The sequence below is a fragment of the Manis javanica genome, chromosome 1, assembly GCF_040802235.1.
Source record: "Manis javanica isolate MJ-LG chromosome 1, MJ_LKY, whole genome shotgun sequence".
In the NCBI taxonomy this organism is placed as follows: Eukaryota; Metazoa; Chordata; class Mammalia; order Pholidota; family Manidae; genus Manis; species Manis javanica.
Window position 1 is genome coordinate 239,803,033 of NC_133156.1, and position 20,819 is coordinate 239,823,851.

At 46.9% G+C, this 20,819-nt stretch overlaps 1 long non-coding RNA gene across 1 annotated transcript; it reads right to left on the reverse strand.

The window, feature by feature from the left end:
* Window positions 1-305: 305 nt before the first annotated feature.
* LOC140850679 (uncharacterized) lies at window positions 306-19,352 on the reverse strand. Its single transcript, XR_012133624.1, has 5 exons — window positions 19,298-19,352; window positions 16,875-17,001; window positions 15,330-15,603; window positions 12,662-12,828; window positions 306-1,202 (listed from the first exon to the last, which is right to left on the reverse strand). It is a non-coding gene; the product is annotated as an uncharacterized lncRNA (long non-coding RNA).
* Window positions 19,353-20,819: the final 1,467 nt, after the last annotated feature.

A 20,819-nucleotide genomic window follows, 5' to 3' on the forward strand; every position in this document is an offset into this window, starting at 1 on the left:
CAGAATCTATAGTCTTAAGGGCAGGGAATGCTCTAGAAATTGAGGGATCTACGCAGTGTTATGCTGGACCCTCGCTGCAGAGTCAAGGTTAGAAACAGTTCATTTGCCAACTTCTCCATGAGCTTTCCATCATTCTCTGTTTTATATCTGTTGCAACCCTTCAGGGACCGAAGCAACACGCCCAAGGTCTTGATTCTTCTCTAGGCTTTATTGTCTAATCTCTCGCGGCGGTTACAGCAGTTGTCGGGGAGCTCCTCTCCCTCCCGGCGGGCTCCCTTATATTCAGTCACCCAACCAATCCGGGACAGTACCATGCGTGACCTTTAAGCGGATAGGTGTCACACGCCACTCTAAGCGGGCAGCACGAGCTGTGCATGGGTATGGAAGTCTGCTGGGCCAATCCCCAACAGGGAAGAGGGGAAAGGGTGGTGAGCAGGAAGCAGGCGCCATCTTTAGGGTGTTGTCCAGCTAGAGTGGGGCTCAGCCTCGGCCGTAGGCTGGGCCCCCACATCTCTCCCTTTATTGTTTTATAACCAAAGGGCTGTCGGGATCATGCCTGTCTTAGGTCGTCCGGAGTCTGCGGCATTCTTACCCGTCCTCAGGCAACAGACAGCTTAGGTCTGCGCCCTGTCTTAGGTTGATATGCGCAGCTCCCGCTCTTACCCGTCCTTGACTACTGATCCAGCATATTAAGCCATACTCTAGGGGAGATGCCTTCCTCTAGCACTGCCATGGCCTGCAACAGGACCTTCCGTTCTCCCCATTGCTGTTTTTGTAACAGACTTTCCTCCCAAGCAGGAGAGGCCCACAATTAGCAATATTCCTATGACACCTACACCTGACCAGGCTTTGGTGGCGTTTAACATCTTGCCTAACTGTCTGGACAAGTTGGCAGCTTAGAATAATTATGAAAAGGAATACCAGTAATACACCCTCATATACGCAGCCCACAGACAAAACCTCCCCCAAGAGGTCCAATTGTTCTTGAAGAAGGTTCAGTGGCCTGGGACAGACCATTCAGCGTCTCTGCCGTAGGAATGGTGATAGCGTGGCGGTGGCTGCAGCTGCAGCTTGGCTCCGCCGTCGCCTGCTGTAGGATCCACGGCAGGAGCAGAAGCAGTGCGATCATCTTGTACCTCCGCTCCGGGGTTTTACACTCTGCGTATCAGACGTTCAGGCACCCAAACGGGGTTCTGCTGGTCCTGTGGAAAAACACAAACCGAGCCTCGGGTCCAGATTATCACTGGGTCTGGGCCTTTCCATGTTCCTTCCAACACATCCTTCCACAAAACTTTAGGCATGTGTTTTGGATTGGATTGTTGGCCGTGCCGCTCTGCTGCACTGCGGCCATTTTTGTCCAGTGTTCTGAAGTCTTCTCCTATTCCCCCTTTTTGTTTATATAAGGCATTCTTAAGGGTGAGGTGGGTGCGTTCCACCATACCCTGACCCTGAGGGTTGTCTCTAGCTCCCTGCTGCTCTCATGACACAAAAGGATGTCATCCATATAATGATAGATTATCAGGGGAAACTGTTTCCTGACAGTTTGTAAGGCCTTCTTTACATACACATGGTGGGGCTATTAGCCATGCCCTGTGGCAAAAAACCTTTGACAGTCTCTGGGGTGAAGCGGGATGGAGAAGAAACAATCTTTGATACTTTTTCCTAATTACAAAAATAGGTGTGTTCCATGGCGAGGTAGAGGGCTGGAGGTGACCAGCTGCTATCTGTTCTTGTACCAAAGTGTGGGCTGCTTCCTTCTTTTCTTTGGTGAGGGGCCACTGAGGTACCCACACGGGCCTTTTTGACTGCCATGTCCTCATCAGATGGCAGTCCCTGTTCAGATCCCCCTTCCGATGCCTTTGCGAAGGCACGCTCTTCTCGTACTTCCTCTAATATTTCCTCCCCCTCTTGGATGGCCTCTCGGCAGCTTGGCTTCTGTCCCTTCAGGCAATTTTTTACTCGACCCCAAATAGGGATTGTCCCTGCTGGAAGGGGCTCCCTCTTGTCTGCCCGGCGTAGGTCATCCCCCAGCCTGTCCCATAAAGGGCTGGTGATTTTTCCTTCATCTAAGAACCATGGGGCATGATTCTCTATAGTGATCAGGAATGCCCTGGCAGTCTTCGTTTTCAAAGGGGTTCCATTAGCTCTAAGGAGCGCTTTCCGAGGTTCCTCGGCCCTAACCCTAGAGGCCTCCGTCCCCGTCCTCTCTCTAAAGGGGCAAGTATCCTAGTTATGATTTAGATGGACTACGTCGCTAATTCCGCGAACCTTTTGATTTCGTCGCCACTCTGCGAAACTTTTGATTTCGTCGCCGCTCTGCGAACCTTCACTGGCGCCTCCTCATTCCATATATTATAATAAACAATGTCACAAACACTAACAGGACACACACACTACACATAAACACCCACCGCAACTGCCTGCCATCTGCCCTGCCACGTATACTTTCAGTTTGCTCGCGGATCCACTCACCCTCCTCGGTTCCCTCTCCCAGTCTGGCCAGCCCACCGAACGGCGTCCAGTGACATTCCTGAAGAGTTACAAGCTCTACTTCATCAGCAGGTGCCAGGGTCAGCGGATCAGGTCGCGACGAGGTTTAGCGATTCCCGGGTTTCGGCACCACTTGTCGCGACCCTTCAGGGACCGAAGCAACACGCCCAAGGTCTTGATTCTTCTCTAGGCTTTATTGTCTAATCTCTCACGGCGGTTACAGCAGTTGTCGGGCAGCTCTTTTTCCCTCCCGGCAGGCTCCCTTATATTAAGTCACCCAACCAATCCGGGACAGTATCATGCGTGACCTTTAAGCAGATAGGTGTCACATGCCACTCTAAGCGGGCAGCATGAGCTGTGCACGGGTACAGAAGTCTGCTGGGCCAATCCCCAACAGGGGAGAGGGGAAAGGGTGGTGAGCAGGAAGCAGGCGCCATCTTTAGGGTGTTGTGCAGCTAGAGTGGGGCTCAGCCTCGGCCGTAGGCCGGGCCCCCACAATATCAATCAAGACCAGTCTCTCCTGAAATTACATTCATTTTCCTTTTTATCTTGCGTTTGCATGGAATGGCCTCCATTCTAATCCACTCTGGAAACAGACATCAAAATAATTTATTAGAAACAACTGATATTGATGACCATAAAATCCGTAGGACCAGACTGGCTATTCCTTTGGGGACCTAGATATTACATATTTCACTCAACACGTTGAAAATCATTTCTGCAAGAACGTCACATGCGTTGAAAATGAAGCAGTCCTCGCAGATCCCCAAAGGTGTTACTTTATCTGCACATGTATTAAGAAATTCTAAAAGCATTTCTCTTTTGTCAGTTATCCTGCTTTTGAACTGTCAGCTTCAGCGTCTGGGGTCAGACACCACAGCTGCACATCCCCTTGCTGACTCGCAGGGAATGTGACTGTGGGCACGCACTTACCTCTCACGGATTCTTTTCTAGATCATTCCCAAGCCTTTCACCTCATCCTGCTCTGCCATGACCACACCTGTCACAGGCTCTCCTCATTCTGACAAAGGTCTGACACCTGCTCCACGTCATCCCTTAGGCCTCTGAGGAAGAGCTTGGTAGCACGGGCCAGGGGACCATGTGTGCAAAGAAGAATTTACCCCACTGTCAGAGGGGGCAGGTCATGAGGTCTGTTTAATTTCTGCTCAACAAACTTTCCCTGCCTTTGCCCAGGCCCCTTCTGAGCCTGGACCCTCCTGGGATGGACAGATCCCTTAAGGCCTAGCCAGGACAGCAGGAGGGATCAGGCAGCCTAAGCACTCGCAGTGGTTTCTGCTTTACTCAGTTCCAGATAACACCGAGCTTCCATGTCAAAGTAAGTCCCTTCTTTACAGCCTGGGCTGCTACAGCTCTTAAATGAATTCCCCTTTTATGAAGACATAATCGCGTTAATGTCTCTGGATAAAATGTCTCTGCAGCCTCCCCTAAATAAGATGTGCCGAGGCAGCAGCCAACACCATGTGGGCGCCAGGCTCCCCGCTCCCCATGCTGCTGTCACTGCCCTGCCGACCATCCCTCAGGGCCTGGCCTTGCTTGGGGCCCACGGGGCCCTGGGCAGGCAACAGGATCCCTGGAGGCCACACGCGGCCTCAGTGCAGCTCCAGAGCAACAGGAACACTTGCTCGCCTGCAGCCTAAGCCCTGAAATGGCTGAAGAGTGCAGAGTCGTCTCCAGCCCGGCCCCGCAGGGAGGCCCGTAAGGCCCCATATTGCCTCCCACACCTTCCCACTCCCCTGCAGCCATGAGCAACAGTAGGAAGCTGTGCACAGGCGTCAAGTCAAAGCGAGCACGCACTTGGTGCACGGGTGTGGTGTGATCTACAGGAAACGCTTTTTAGTGAATATCGTTTGTGTGTGTTTCCATCCAAGGCAAGATGGAAGCTGGTGTGGTGTCCTTCCTGTAACCATCCTTCACGTTCTTGAAGGTTTCGCAGAACAGAGGGGCCGCCGGGATCCACCGCTCGGCAGGACCTCACCAATGTCTACTCCGTCGCCTTGGCAGACACCAAACCACAGAGTTAACTCTCACCTAAGCAGCAGTCATTTTTCCTTAAAATTCGCTCCAGACTATAAAACAGTGCTTTCTAGGAGGGCCCATAATTCATGACCCCCTAACATACCCACAGTCAATATTGTGTGTAAAGGTAATTTACCTACTGAGCCCAGCCTCTGACCTCACAGAGCAACTGGGGTCGCTGTTGGGCTGAGACCTCTGCTACCTCAGCAGAGGTGTCACATCTAAGGCCTTGAGCTCCTCCTCAAACCCCAAGTGAGAAGCTCCAAAGATGGCTACAAACAGAGCTTCTGGCTGGAGTTGGGGAAGCCCCAGTGTCTGGGAGTAGGGGGTGGTGTGCCCCCCTCCACTCGCCGGGCGGCTGGGCCCCTCAGCCACAGCGGACTCCTGGTCACACTGAGGCGCCTTGAAAACCAACATCACCGTTTACTGTGTTTGCCACGGCAGGAAGAAAGCTCTTCTACACAGCGGAGAGCGCTGAAGACATGACATGCCTGAAAGACAAGAAAAGCACGCGTTCCACACAGCTGTCAGCTTCAGTCAGAGGAACACATATTTCCTTGTCAACAAAAATATACCCCAAGAACTTGATATGATAATACATATGTAAAATGCAATGAAGACAGTTGTTCCTGTAAAATGCTCTGACCAAAACTGGAATATTCAGAGCAGTCTGTCTCAGAGGCTGGCGGAGAGGGACTGCACTCTGCACATCACAGTGGCTGTGTGCATCCCCCGTGGATGGGGGGAGGGCTCTGCTAAGGCAACAGGCAGGGAGCACAGCACAGGGGAGACCCAGAAGGCTCCGAACGCGCCCCAGACTGACAGTATTCGGAAGGACAGAACTTGGGGAAGGCAAGCAACAAGTTTCACTGGCTCTGGGCAAAGCTTTCCAGCATGTGTTTTGCTGGCACAGCTTCTGTCTGTATGACATAAGTTGCAACACGACACAAGCAAAAGGAAGCTAAATGGTTATAGAATAATCACCATGTGCCGGGGAATGAGCCAAGCATGTTAAAAACAAGTCTAGCGATTTTGAACTTTAAGAGATACAAGTGGTTTCTAAACCTTTTGTTCTCACAAAAACGTATGTCTTCCCATTTTAGGAAAGTACATAAAAGTATTTTGAGGAGACTTACTCCTCACAACATCTGTTAATGGCTTAATGTTTTTTCCCTTGTGGTCTTCTGGGCCCTGGAAGGAGTACGTTTCATGGCAAACACCACGAACACCAGCTGCAGACCACTGACGCTCCGTGCGAAAGCCACAGGCTTTCTCCGACCTGGGAGCAGATTCGTCTCCCGCCAGGTGCCTGACATTCAGCTCTTAGTCCTTCCAAGCCTGGTTCCTCGGCTGCTGAAGGAGGATCGTAGACCTCAAACATCAGGCTTACTGTCACCAATAATGAGAGTACCGCTGACACCTGGAGTGCTTACGGTTCCCCAGAGAACTCTCCGAGGGCTACGTCGGCTGACTCACTTATCAACACTCCTGGGAGGAACGTGGTAGAGACACCTGGCGGTCAGCAAGACCGCGCTGTCCTCTTCCTGCAACACAGGCTGACTCTGTCCTGTCTCTCCACGCGCCAGGGAACCCGTGACTGGCTCCAGGCCACAGAGTGCGAGTGGGAGGGACGCGTCCCTCTTCCGGACCAGCTGTAGAACAGCCCGCGCACGTCCCTCCCGTGCTCTTTCATCCTCTAAGGAAGGCGGGAGGCCGCTGACCCCAGAGCAGACTGGGAGCCCCCTGGAGACGGCAGGCCAGCCATCAGTCTGTGCTCCTGGATGACCACACAGAGGGGCTAAGTCAGCAAGAAATACACGTCTACTGTGTCTGAACCATGATACGTGTTCAAGTCCACTGTTTGCGCGTCCTAAACGAGGTCAGATGTGAGACTCCTGGCAATGGGACATGCTCAGTGCACACTCGCCACTGCTGCATGCTTCCTGGAGGAGGAAGTCCTTGCCATCAAGGTAAGAACAGGAGGTGCACTGAAAAGGATAAAGCACTGTGGGCTTAGGTCCCACCTTCCAGAGGGTGAAGCACAGCATGCCCCAGGCATAGCCCCGTGCAAAGCTCAGGCTTGCCTTGATGTTGAATGGGTCTGGAATGGATGTCCTTGACTGGAAATAGGGTGCGTCTGGGAAACAGGCTTGCTTAAAAGCCAAACCAAGGAGACAGAAGGAAAGGTGAACCGGTTCACAGGACCAAAGTCAGAGTCTGGAGTTAGAGAGCAAAGACGAGGTTCTGCATCCACTGCCTGACTGCTCAGGGCTCCGCTGTGCAGGCAGCCAGTGTTACCACCTGCCATTATCCCACCCGTGACCGTGGTTCTCCAGCTCTGTGACTACACACGACCTAAACCGTAACTACAGTCTGGGCTGGAGACCCCAGCACTTTGTGCTGCCCCTTCTGAGCATCTGGTTTGCAGTTCTTCTGGGTGCCGATTTGTGTTTATATTTCATAGCACAGTTATATACATAGTTTTTAAAGCATCCTTAGGCCCTTTGTGAATTAGAATGGAAAAATTAAATAGTCCTGTGATTTACTGAAAGGGGTTATCCTTGCTCCAGCCCAGGACTTGTCTGGGGGATGTTGTGTGTCCAGCTCGGCACTGCGCACAATGGCTTGGCTTGTTTACTTCCTTCCCCAAGTCATGTGTTTCCACCTCCAAGAAGTTAGAATAGATGTCAGGGCCACTTTGAACATTAAGAGGTGTCTTGCCAATGGGTTTCAGCCCCAGGCAAGTTCACTATCAGCCCCATCCAAGTTCTTTGGATTCGGTGTGACCAAAGAAATGACAGTAGAACATTCTTGGGTTGAAAGGGTTATACACACAAGTTTATTTCCACAGTGTCAGGTCAATCACTAGACTCCCTTCCAGTCAGAGCAAGTCTGCCTGCAGCAAGCTAGTCTCTGCCTCTGCGCCCCTCGGCCCTCACAGCCGCCCTCTGGGCCTCCATCCTCAGCACTGCCACCATGTCACCCAGAGCACTGGGCGTAGCTCTTTATATAGAGTCAATAGCAACGTATTGCCCACACGTGAGTAGTGAGCTAGCCGACCAGGGCCAGGTGAGAATCCTGGCTACAGGAACTTTCTTTTTATCCACAGAAGGTATATAGGGATGTGGGCTGGAGACCTGGGAGGGCCAGCAGCTTCTGAGAACCCAGAAATTGGAGAGCTGAAGATGGGTTCTGATAACACACCAAGCAGCAAATCTCCTGTTTCCAGGAAGTGACATGGGAACACTTGAGCTGGCCAGATAGCACCCCCCCTCGCTCTGCCACCCACACACGCAGCCAGCACCCCCACACACACAGCCAGCACCCCCACACACGCAGCCAGCACCATAGCGATGTGCCCGGCAGGCTCAGCATCCAGCACATGGTCTCCAGAAAGGCCGAGGTCTGCAGCTCTGTGCAGAGCCACTTGCCAGAGGACACAGATGCGGATCTCTAACCCCTTCTTCTGTGTGCAAGTGCCTGGAATCTGTAAAAATGCTCTGAAAGTAGATCTATTCTGGGCCTTTATTGACACCATTTTCTCTCAGGATGATGAACTTGATGTTTATCCTGATAGATTTTACAAAGGGCTCCATCGAAGTAAATCACAATTGATGCGGACAACATATTTTTACAGAAAAACACGTGATGCTAAGCATTGTGTGAAAACAGGTGCATCATTTGCTCAATTAAGGAGGTGACCCACACAAGAAAATGTTATTTTCAGATAGCAAATAGTATTTGGAGTGTAAACCAATTGGATTGTTGCCATTTTGGAGACAGAGAAACCTTCCTGGGGATAATGGCCGGTTCCAACCTACACCTCAGTTTGCAAACAAAGCTTCCGCCTTTATCAGTGATTAAAAGAACCCAAGGCCGGTTGAGCTCTGGCTCTGTATGAGATGCAGATCTCTGAGTTTCTGGTACACTTGGCTCAAAGGATGCTGTTCTCCACTGCTTTTCCTAAATAATAATATTATCACTGTTGAGGAGAGTTTAACATTTTTATTAAAAATATATTATCCACAGAAGAAAAAAGGAAGGAATGTTACAGGCACATGTTCTGGCAAAGCCCTCGTGGAATTTTATAATAAGAGTTGACACGTACTGTAACAGCCCTTCCATCTCCAAGGCACTGCACACCCATCAATAAATGGTTGTCATTGACAGGGTTTACTATGCAGGATACCCCGGAGGCCTCTCTTGTCTCCCTGGCTGCTCAGCATTCATGTGGAGACTCTTGATGAGATTTCTCAACACCAGGAAGTGACATACGTATAATGGGCCTGTCCAATCATACCACCTTCCCAAGGGATTGAGACAGTCAGTCTCTCTGCCCTAGATGTTATCAAATGGGATTGCCACCTGGGCTGAGCAGAGATCTTTCATCTCAACCTAAGGAATAAATAAACCCAGTTACTGGAAAATTTTAAGGAAGAGTGATATACCTCCCCAAAAGCTGAAACAGATACCCAAGGGTGGTTATAAATAAGAAATTTGCCATTGAAAGCTCTATTTCTGATTTAGTTTGTAAACACACTTTGCATTTCTATATTAAGACTTCTTGCTTGCCTGGTTTTGGCATCCCCCATAAGGAGTTGCCGCAATCATTGAGATCACTTAGAAAATAGATTTTGAAATGTTGAGGTCAAGCCTAAACCCTGAGAGGTTTGATCATTTCACGCTCCTTTCCTAGACTATAAAACGAGACCCAGTTTTTGAGAACCCAGAGGTACAAAGTTCCAGGAGATGGCACCTTGAGGTATTCATTTTGTATAATGCCTCTAAGTATAGCTCACAGTTGTTCCCGTGAGCGAAATGGGAAAACTTACTGCAGATGATAGAACAAGGGTTGCTGTTAGCATTTAAGTAGAGGACATACATTAAATATATGTTGCAAACTGTAAAGCACTCCATAAATTCTTCTCCTCTACACAACTATAATGAGAGTCACTCTCCACAGTCAAGGTGGAGTGAAAGAATAATTTGAGTTTTCAGGAAAAGACTCAGGGGAATAGACTAGCACTTCCTGTGCTCTGCAAAATTTTTTCTGAATGCAAGATTAGGTGTGTGTTTTTACTGGAGTTGCTAAAAGGAATGAGTCCCTAACTTTGGACCCGTGCTTGATTTCTGCTAACAATGCCTCTTGCAGCCTGGCCCTCTGAGCATGAAGAATAGCTACACTAGTTATTCCTGGTGCCACACAATGATATCAGAGAACAAGATAAAGAGGGAGACCAAAGATAAGTCTTTGCAGATCCAGGAGCTATTTCATCTTTTAAACGAAGAATTCTCAGAATAGTATGGCTCCCCTCAAGGTTCAGATGGAGGAGGCTGCTTGACTGCATCTAAGGAACTGAGAAATTGGGGCAGAACCGAGACGCTCCTTTGGAAAGCAGCTCTCTGTAGCTCTTGATCTACCTATGCAAACAGGTACCTCTAATCTGGCACTCGATCACAAATAATAGTTCTACTAAGTTCTGTAAAGTCAGTATTTCTTACACTCTAATTCAGGCAACCCTCCAGTAGAAAGAATTATCTATGTTTAATGTTTTCAAATGCATTCTGTTAGATCAGATTCACAAGGTTATGTTACTCCCAAGTCACATCGGTGCACTGCCTTATCTCATATGCTCTTTCTGCTGAGGAAACATGCCTGTCAACCTATGCAGCATGTTCTTAAAGGGGCAAAACATGAATTTGACCAGTTGAGTATGTACCCTGACCCCTTCAGGTTATCACAATGGCATGACATCATTAGGCCACCCAGTTACCAGGCCACAAGCTATGGATCACTATTGTCTGCAGAATCAAGAAATGTTAAGAAAATAGCATTTTAAGGTACCTCCCAGCCTAAAACAAGTAAGACATAAATTCTGGTTGCCAAGTTATAAGTGATCTAACAACAGTCTTAGTGTACCTGAGGCTTCAGACCCAGAGACAAGTGTACAGATGGCAGGAAGCCACATATTTATAACTCCTTTTTGTATTATGAAAACAATACATTCTCATTGTAAAAAAAATAGAGGCAAGTATAAAGAGAATTTCAAAATACAACACCAGATACAGCCTCTGTTGGCATCCCAGTATGTATCTTGCCAGATAGGTTTTACATATTCTAACAAAAATAGGATCCTAACATACATATTTTATAACCCATTTATAACTTTTATTTAACTTTAACTTTGTGAGCCACTTTCTGTAATAAATGTTCATCATCATCAATAAATATTCATCTTTAAAATTTTTAATTATTGGATAGTATTTCAGTGTATACGTAGGACCTATTTATTTAATCAATTCCATATAATTAGATACTTAGAAAATTTCCAGTTTCAAATATTATAAACAATATAAAGTAAAAACATTTTTCTTTAAGCCTTAATTGCTTCCACAGCATAATGCCAGTCACAGACTCCACAGATACATCCTAATACTTCTGATGACCAAGGTGTCCTCCAGAAACTGTTCCAACTCAGACCCCGTCCCTGGCTGAAGGAGTGTTCACGTACCACGCTGGAAATGATCACTTCATATTTATCAATATTATGAGTGGAAAGTGCTAACCCTACTAGCTTCATTTTCATTTATTTAATGAGTAGCAAAGCTGAAACTTCCTCCCCTATTTCGGTGACCTGCTGGGATCTCATCCGAGCACAGTGTTTTACAGGGGAGCAGGTCAACCCTGCGGAGCAGACAGGCCACCTCTGCACACAAACGACGCATGAGCCAAGAATCACTACCAAGTAAGAGCCACGGAACACTTTGGGGGCCTTGGGGGACACAGTGGTTCCTACAGCCTGGTGCATCCCATTGTCCTGCTCTTCCTTTCGCTTCCTTGGCATCAAATCCATCAAATTAAAAAGCTTCTGTGCAGCGAAAGGGACAATGAACACAGTGAAAGGCACCAACCCACGGAATGAGGGAAAATATTTGCAAATCACATGGATATGGGTTAATTTCCAAAGTATATAAGGAACTCCTACCACTTTTAGTAAAAAAACTAATAACCTCACTTTAAGATGGGCTAAAGACCTGAACCAACATTTCTTCAAAGAAGACATACAGTTGGCCACCATGAAGAGGTACTTAACACCACTAGTCATCAAGGAAATGCAAATCCAGACCACAGTGAGAGGCCACTCACACCTGTTAGAATGGCTATTCCAGAAAAAGAGAAGACAACAAATGCTGGTGAGCATGTGGAGAAATTGAACCCTTGTACACTGTTGGTGCAAATAGGAAATGATGCATCTGCTATGGAAAACAATATGGAGGTTCCTCAAAAAATTTAAAGTACAAATACTATGCCACTCGGTAATCTCACTTCTGGGTATTTATCCAGAAGAATCAAAAGCAGGATCTTGAAGAAAGACTGGCATTCCTATTTTCATTGTAGCAGTAGTCAAACAGCAAGATGTGGAAACCAAGCGTCCATCGCTGGACCTACCACAAAGAAAATGTCCTGCGCACACCAAGGAATATTATTCAGCCTTAAAAAAGAGGGAAATCCTGCCATTTGTAGCAACATGGATGAACTGTGAAGATAACATGCTACAAGTAAAAGAAGCCAATCACAGAAGGACATGCGCTATAGATGAGGCCACTAGAACTGTCAAACTCCCAGGAGCAGAGAGCAAAATGGGGGTTGCTGGGGGCTTGGGAAGAAGGAAGTCATCGTTTAAGGGACATGAAATTTCAGGCATGCAAGACAAGTCAGCCTAGGATCTGCTGTCCAACACGGTGCCCATAGCTAATGACGCTTTACTCTGTTAAGAGGGAAGAACTCATGTTAGGTGTTCTTAGCCCAATAATATTAAAAATTTTTTAATAATATTTATTTATATAAAATTAATTAATAAATAAAATTTTAAATAATATGATAAATATACAAGGACATTTGAAAGACTGGGAGAGCATCCTTAGCCTGCTCTGGTGTCACACTCTGCAATAGGACTGTTACAGGTCCCCTCTAAAAACTCAAATGTTGAACCCTAGCCCCCAGACCGAGTACCTGCATGGACATGGAAGAGACAGACACATGGCCATGCAGGGCCCTCCCCAAAAGAAACAGAATCTGAGAGTGGGAAGCATGTGAGAGGAAAGCAGGGCCCGGGAAGCACAGCCATCTTACCTCTGGACCTGCAGACGCAGAATTCGGCTGAGGAATGAAGTGCCTGAGCCCCTTGTGACCTTGTCTCCCAATCAGGCAGGTCCGTGAGCTGGCAGATGCCTGCTTCATTCTCTGCAGACGGAAGAGCAACCAACTAGGTCCATAGATACCAGTAAATGCGGAAACCCCTGATCAATGAAAAACGTGGGACACGTCAAGCACTGGCGTTTTCCTCATTTGATTAAGTAACCTGTCACTTTACCCAGCAGATATCATTATCTTAATAAACTGAGATTTATGATATTCATAATCTGTTTATTGAAGTCATATAAAATCATTGAAAAGTAATAGAGCATAACTCATCCTTTTCTTTAAAATATAAATATTCAGTGTTTACATCCTTCGGATGAAGGGCAGTACTCTCAGAACCTGAATGAATATCCTTACTTCCTATCTCACTTTATGTAAATATACCAGTTGAGGAATTGAGAAACTTCTTTAATAAAGACTATGGCACACTGCAGAGAGTGAATTATGAGTTTTAATAACCACCACTTCAAATATTTGCATATTCAACTTACTCAGAAGTTATTGATTTGTTTGCCTTTACTCGTTTGGAAAAATGATCTACAAGTATGATAACAGACTGCAGTTTGCTATTCGAGATTATTTTAGGTTGAGGCAGAAGGAAATGGAACTGAAAGGCAAGGCCAGTGGCAGGGACACTCCAAGCAGGAAGGTGGGACAGCTGCACCGTGCCCCATGCCCTGCAGCCCAGCTTCACCCCCAGCGCCCTCCCGGCTACAGGCTGCTGAGTCGGGTGCCTCAGAACGCGCCCTGGAAGTCATGAATCCCTCCTGCCGCCACCACGGGCTCGGTCAGCACTGGCAGTGGAACCGCTCTGGACCTTCCTGCAGCCCCCCAGTGAGCACCCAGCAGTGGCTTACCCTCTGCTGCCGCATGACCTACTAGTGTATTTTCTGGGGTTTGCCCTTCCCCGTTTAACCCAGCTGCCCACACAGTGCCCGGGGGCACTAAGCTAAAGTCACAGGACAGGTCTGGCTGTACTGCCTCCCAGCTGAACACCATCCCTGACACTCTCCGCCCACACCAGGTGCAGGCTCTCCCCATCGATCAGCCCCATCAGCTCCAACTTTGTACATCATTTCATTACTAACTAGGCCCACTGTAGAAGGATTTTTTTTATTTAATGGGTTCATATTTTTAACTTTTTAAGTAATTTGAGTTTTGCAAAGTATTATGCAACAGGGATGGTTTCCCTTAGTAAAGCACAATAATAACTGCACACTGTGTTACAAGAAGTAGAAGTAAAATCCGAGGCAAGATTTTAGTTACCTGCTTAAAGATACCATCTATACACATGGATTTTCTGGGGCCATATTATAATTTATGAAAATGATATAAAACTTTAGAACATTTTCATACTATGTGATAACTGGGTTATTCACACATGGGTATACTCTTTATGCCAAGTCGCTGCACATTTTACAATTTACTTTGGATAGAACCCACTTTCTGCCATGAGGCGTTCTTTTCCATTATCTTAAAGCAGGAGTGGGGGAAGATTATTGTCACCGATACATTAGTTTAACATTTTGGGAGTAAGATTGCTACATTTTCCTTTTAAAATTCCGATGCAGATCCTTTTTTCAGTCGACACCAGCACTTCATTTCATTTGCTTTTTCTTCTTGCAGCAATCTTGGCATAATAATTAAAATACTTTGTATGGTAACAAGAGACTCTGAATGCTATTGTATGTATTCGTTGTTCATAAATGGTTCTGTGAGAATAGAAATGGTTCTGCTAGATTCTATCCATTGTGGGTGGAAAGCCTAGAATATAAAATTGCATTGTGATTATTTTATTAAAAATGAGAATAATTTAAACTGGAAAATGAAGCAGCACTTGCAGATGAGACCCCGGGATCTGACATCCCACGCGGGGTGGGGAGTGGCTGGGCTACGGCCCCCGGCCCCACGTCCCCCACCTTGGGGGCTCGTTTGCGTCCTGACCCTGACCCAAGGATGTTCCACATCAGGGCACTGCCTGATCCTACGAGACAGGCAAGGAAGGGTAGCGGTTTTATGCCTGATTTCTCTTTTTATTTCATATGGATGGAAAAAGTTAGTTTCACAAAATCACAGAGCCTCCAGCTGATTAGTTGACAAGGGGATTTGAGGGTCGTCGTCTTTTCTTGAATATTTAAGCTGTGACATCACTTTTCCCAGCAGCCATTTCTCTATGATGTGGCTTTTGGCCTGGAAGTCCTTACATGGCCATGTCATTTGTCATATGTTAATAAATATGTTGGGTACACCCCAAATTTTTAATTCTGGAACTGTTCCCAGATAAACTTTGAGTAATACTTATTACCCCATATAATAAGGAAAGCAGAGATTCCGTTATATTCAAAGACACCTCCTGAGGGACTTCTAACGCTGTCATGGCCCAAGGCCTCCAAGGTGGTCCCATGAAGAATTCATGGGGACATACGGGTCCGTAGGACTGTGACCTCAGGATAGTGCTGAGGAATCTATATAGATTTCACATGACAATTTAAAAATTTCAATTAATTGCTTATCAAAAGTAACTAATATATGGATAATAACAGGTATTATTTTTCTTGGAAAAAGAGTTTCAAAGTTAATCAGAAAGGAGGCATTTTACCTGGATTCCTTAACAGCCGTCCAGTGGCAGCCGATGTGGTACACTGACATGCACACACTTCCCGGGTTTGCATAAAATACTGCAGCAGACAGTGCACATTCACATCCCGAGCCTGCCATGGTCCTAGGAGCGAGCAGGGCTGGCAGGCTCTGCAAGTCCCTTGGCAGGGATGTCACCACATCAGGCAGGGAAGCTACCACGCCAGGAGGGCACTGCTGGCCAGGACAGGAATTAGGGTCTGAACTCGATGCTGTGTCATTTCTGCTGTATCTCCCTATTGTAAAAATTGAGACAGTCAGTAAGAATGGTGTTTGTAAATCTTTTTACTAAATTAAATTATATCTCATATAGATTTTTGTCTAATCAAAGATGATTTATCAGTATATGATTGATCTGTAATTGGCTGGAGTCACTCGCTGGCCATTTGACCCTCTTGGCTTCCGAGCCAGGGTGGTAAGGAAACAAGAGACACTGAGTTAAAGACCTGTCACAAGTTCCACTTTGAGTCTTTCAGTATCTTTGTCAGGGTTTCTTAGAGCTGTACCTATAACTAATATGATCAATAAGACAATAACTAATCATAAAAATTAACAATAGCACTGGCAATGAACTATGATCACTTATAATAAATATGTTAATATGATACACATTAACATAGATAATATTAAGCCATTTAATAGTATATAAATATCAATATATATAACACATGTTGATATGCAATATACTAATACTATATATAATGTACTATGTAACAGTAATATGTAACAGTAATATTAGCATACTATCAGTGTTAATATTAAATAATGAATAGAGTTAATTATAACAACACATGGTTTTCAATAAATATTAACCTGATCAATAACGGGATAGTCAGTACTTTGTTTGAAAAGTCAAGCAGAGCTTCCCCACCTCATTTCACACCTTCTCAGAATCCTTATGAGGTCACTGGTTGAGGCTGGGAAGAATGATGGTGGACAAGCTGAAGTACACAAGTTTCTCTTCTGTCCACACAGAAAGTCACAAGTCGTGAAATGAGGGCAAATGTGGCAGACAAAACCGACCTCAGAGGAGCCTCTGAAGCAAACCTAGGACAGCCCCCCAAGGGCCTCTGCAAGGCCTCAGCCCAAGCAGCCAGCCCACCTATTTGCTGTCCTGGGCAGCCTCCCCCCCCAGCGCCGGCCAGCCTCCTGCCTGCCTAGAGGGGACAACGTCGCCATGTCTGAACACCAACTGCTAGACCCTTCCATCCTTAACTCCTGCTTTTTATAATCCATTTGCATGTTCCTGACCCCCTGCCCAGCCTGCCAGCCGCCCCCAGCACCCTGAAGAGATCCCGTTTGCTTTCCCAATTCCAGGGCCCAAGGCTGGTGTGCTGCGTGCTTTCTTTGGACTAAGAAAGCTTATCTGTGAGTTATTTTTCTTCTGGCTGGTTAAAGTCTGATGAAATAGTACAAATCAGATGTCAAACATTTTTTAAACAGCAACATTTAATGAAAACCAAAACAAATAAATAAACCTACAGAAAACGACTACTAGCAGGCTTACCTCTAAGAGCAAGTAGTAGCTTCTGCTGAAACAGAACACGCACTGCAAATCATGGACAATTCAAGCAATTTAGGAAGTCCTTCTTTTATCATGACTCATGGCATCAACAAGATAGTGGGTGAGGGACCTGGGGTGGGAGAAAAATAAAGCATATTTTTGTTTTGTGCATGTGTGTTTGATCCAGAATAATACATAAATCAAGGCCACATGTTTAGTACTCTTTCTGTAAGTTCAGATCAATTGGGTTAGTTATTCAGAAAAAAAAATCATATATAGAAAATAAGAAAAGCAGGAAACCTAAGCAGCCCAAGTAGATTAAACCTACAAACTGATTTTTAGATGGAATAAGCAATGCAGGTGATAACAAAATATGTATTTTTTAAAAATACATCGATATATATTTATAATTATAAATATATATTCTATTTGTCAATACATTTTATAACATACATTTTTAAGAATGTACATCACAATGAATTCAGTTATGTTTATATATGTACGTATAGTACAATTATAAAATTAGCTTCTGTCTGTGAGAAGTTTTTCTACTTCTTTAAAATTGAAAAAATAAGGGGTATTTTCCTTCAGTGGGTCCCCAAGTTGGGTCATGCATTCACCCTTCTTCCTTTAAGTGGATCCTTCATTGGATCAAAGGCCGTCCTTTACACCCTAGAGGTCACATGTTCGGGTCTCGGTCACCTGCCAAGGAAAGCCCAGGTAGTCAGCTCCGGATTGAGGATGATGGCACCTCAGGACCCAGGGTCCCTGCAGGCTGACTGACAGGCCCCAGCAGGAGGGGCTCAGAGCAGGAGGGGTCTGGCTGATCAATCGCAGCTTGTACAGCACTTCACAGTTTACAAGAAGGTCCAGATTTTCTTGAGCTGAGAAAACCACTCATGCCCATCAGCTCATGGACTCACCCGGCCGTGAGGCAGGCGCAGAGGGTCAGGCCACAGGACCTCCTCATGACAGCCAAAACCCTGAGGGCCCCTGGGTGTGTGGGATTCACCAATGGGAGGCCACAGGGAGCTGGAGCCCAAGGCGGCTGCTGTCGGGCGAAGTCACGGGGCGGCAGGGCAGCCAGGCCCAAACCCCATCCCTACCAGCTGCTCCCACGCCCACCACTGTACTCGGTTCCTGCCGCAAATGGGGCCGGCCTCCAGGGATTTCTGAGGCGCCAAATGCGCTAACAAATAGAATGGGGCTGGCACCCAGTAGGTGCCGGGATTATGAGCTATTATTGCATGAGATCCTTATTCTCAGAATCAGTCATGTGAATACCTGGAGGCCAGACAGCAGGTCCTGAGGAGACACGGAAGTCTGCATTTGAGAAGAAAAAAACACTTGGTAGATTAACTGGACTGCAGGAACTGTAATCCTAGTTTATATTTAAGCCATTCCGTAGTAATGCATCTAAAAGCTCTTACAGGCCTCTCTTTACTATTTGTTTTAGCTCCTTAAAATCCTTAAAAGGCATTTTTTAATAAAAACCAACAAATGCTTGTTTTATTTCCTTGGATTCCCATGGGGTTGGGGACTAGCTTCTGTGTGTTGGAGCTCTGAGGAATGTCGAGGACCAGCACCACGCATTGGGTCACACGGACCCGGGGTGGATTGCCAGCTGGCTCTCCATTATGTCATACGTGGTCTTAGACAATTAGCTGATTTGCCTGAACCTCAGATTCTCCACCTGGGAGACTGCAAGCACCGTACTTCCCTGCAAGGTTCTTCAGAACCGAAGGCAATGGGTGGGGTGTTCCTGACAAACAGTGGGAGCCCCGTATTTTATCCTCTCCTTCTAGGACTGCAGTGAGCTGTGGCTGAGTCGTACCTGTTAGCATATCTGTCTGAAATAAAGACGGACTGGCCCTTGTACTAGTTTCCTCAGGCAGCTCTAAAAAAGTACCACATGCCGGCAGCTCCAACAACAGGAATTCAGCATCTTCCTCCTTTGGGGGCTGAAAGTCTGAGACCAGAGTGTCACCGGGTTGGCTCATGCTGAGGCCGTGCGGGTGGATCTGCTCCAGGCCTCCCTCCCGGGCTCAGAGATGGCCATCTCCATCGCCACACCATCTCCTGTGCACATCTGCCCCCAAGTTCCCCTTTCTGTAAGGACACCAATCATGCTGGGTCAGCACCCACTGAATGAGCTTGCTTCAACTTGATGACCTCTGCAAAGGCACTCTCTCCAAACACAGTCACACTCTGAGGTTCTGGGAGTTGGGATTCCAGCATATGAACTTGGGGGGACAGAGTTCAGCGCACAGCATACACTCACATTATAAAACCAGTGAAAAAGAGCAAGCGGACAATAAATACACAAGTGGACACTCCAGGGGCCAGTGGGAGAATTTGCTGCTCTGGAGGGGAGGCAAGAGGGCAGAACTGGGGTCGGCTCAGGCAGGGTGCTCGCAGGCACTCACTGTGGAGTTGTAGCGTCATGTCGGTCACTGGAAGTGGCATGTCTATTAGTTTGTGCACACTGGGTAGGTGTCTTTAAAGACAGAAAATAGAGAAGAGAATAAGAGAATTAATTCTTTCAGAAAACAAGAGATCAGGGTCCCTCAGGCATAAACAGCACCCTGTCCCCCTGACATGCCACAGAGAGGCCCTGAGCCCTCTACACAAACTGCGAATAATAGAGGTCCACAGCTGGCAGAGCCTCATCTGTGCAACGCCTCCCTCCTCTAGCTGAAGTTTTCCTGACTGGTATGGTCACTGCTCTGATTCTACTATCATAACTTTTTCTAAATGCATACCCTGTGCCTCATGTAAAGGACTGGGAAAACGTGTGGTCCTTCCTGGCACTGCAAGCTGCTGTCAGCAAGTATCTCCCTGACAGGGCAAAAATGGTTTTTCTCAACTAAGTCACAGTGAAGAAGTGAGTATCTTAAGAGCAGAAATCTTGTCTTATGGACATAGATATTTCCTAGGACATAGCATTATTTCAACCAGTAATAATCTCTGCATAATAATATGCTTATAATGAACCTCTGCTTGTGAGGAAATAAATATGTACATTTGCTTAAAAGTAGTTTATTATGGGTTGGGGTAAAGATGGCAGCATGAGAGGTGAGACAGAGGCTTCCTCCTAAAACCGCATATAATATGAAAATATAATTAATACAACTAATACTGAAAGAGCAACAGGAAAGAGAACTGCACCAGACTGCACACACCTGGAGAAAAGAGCAGACCTCATGGAACAGGGTAACGTACCAAAGCTGTGGCCTGGTGAAACCCGAGCCCTTCCCTCACCCCAGCTCACCAGCGGGAGGAAGAGAAACAGAGCAGGGAGGGAGTGGAGGCCTGGGACTGCTGAACACCTAACTCCGCAGATCTGCTCTGGGAGCACAAACCTACATTTCATGGTGCTTGCATGGTACTATCATGATTAGGGGATTGGAAAGCTAAGACAGGCAGAATTCCTGGAGAGACTGAGATTCCAGCTGCTCATGGAAAGCAGGGATCCATGTCGGCTGCTCTGGGTCAAAAGAAAGGAGGGCAGGCTGAGAGACTTCCTAACAAGGAAGCCCTTAGCAAGAGGGCTGCTAAAGGGGCAGGGATTGCACAGAGCTTACTGTTCAGGAGAAAGGACAGGTAGACAAAATTGTCGGGGTGCACTCTGCCCAGCAAGTTGAGAGCTTTCACGATTTCCAGGTGCTCCAGCTCCCTGGCTGGGCACACAGCTCCAAGGACCCCCTCTGTGATACGCAGCCTGCTGCGCCTTTCTCCTGGCCAGCCCCACCTGGCTCACAAACCAGCAAACCCTACCCTGGCATTAGGCCAGCCAGTGGGAAGATCTGTCTACAGCAACTACAAATGCAAAGCATAGAGGCTTATGCCTCTGTGCTCAGCCCACTGGTTCAGGCAGTGGAGACAGGCATAGCAGATGGGAAGGAGGAAACAGCTCTTTCCTCCCCCCAGGCACCAATACCACTCCCC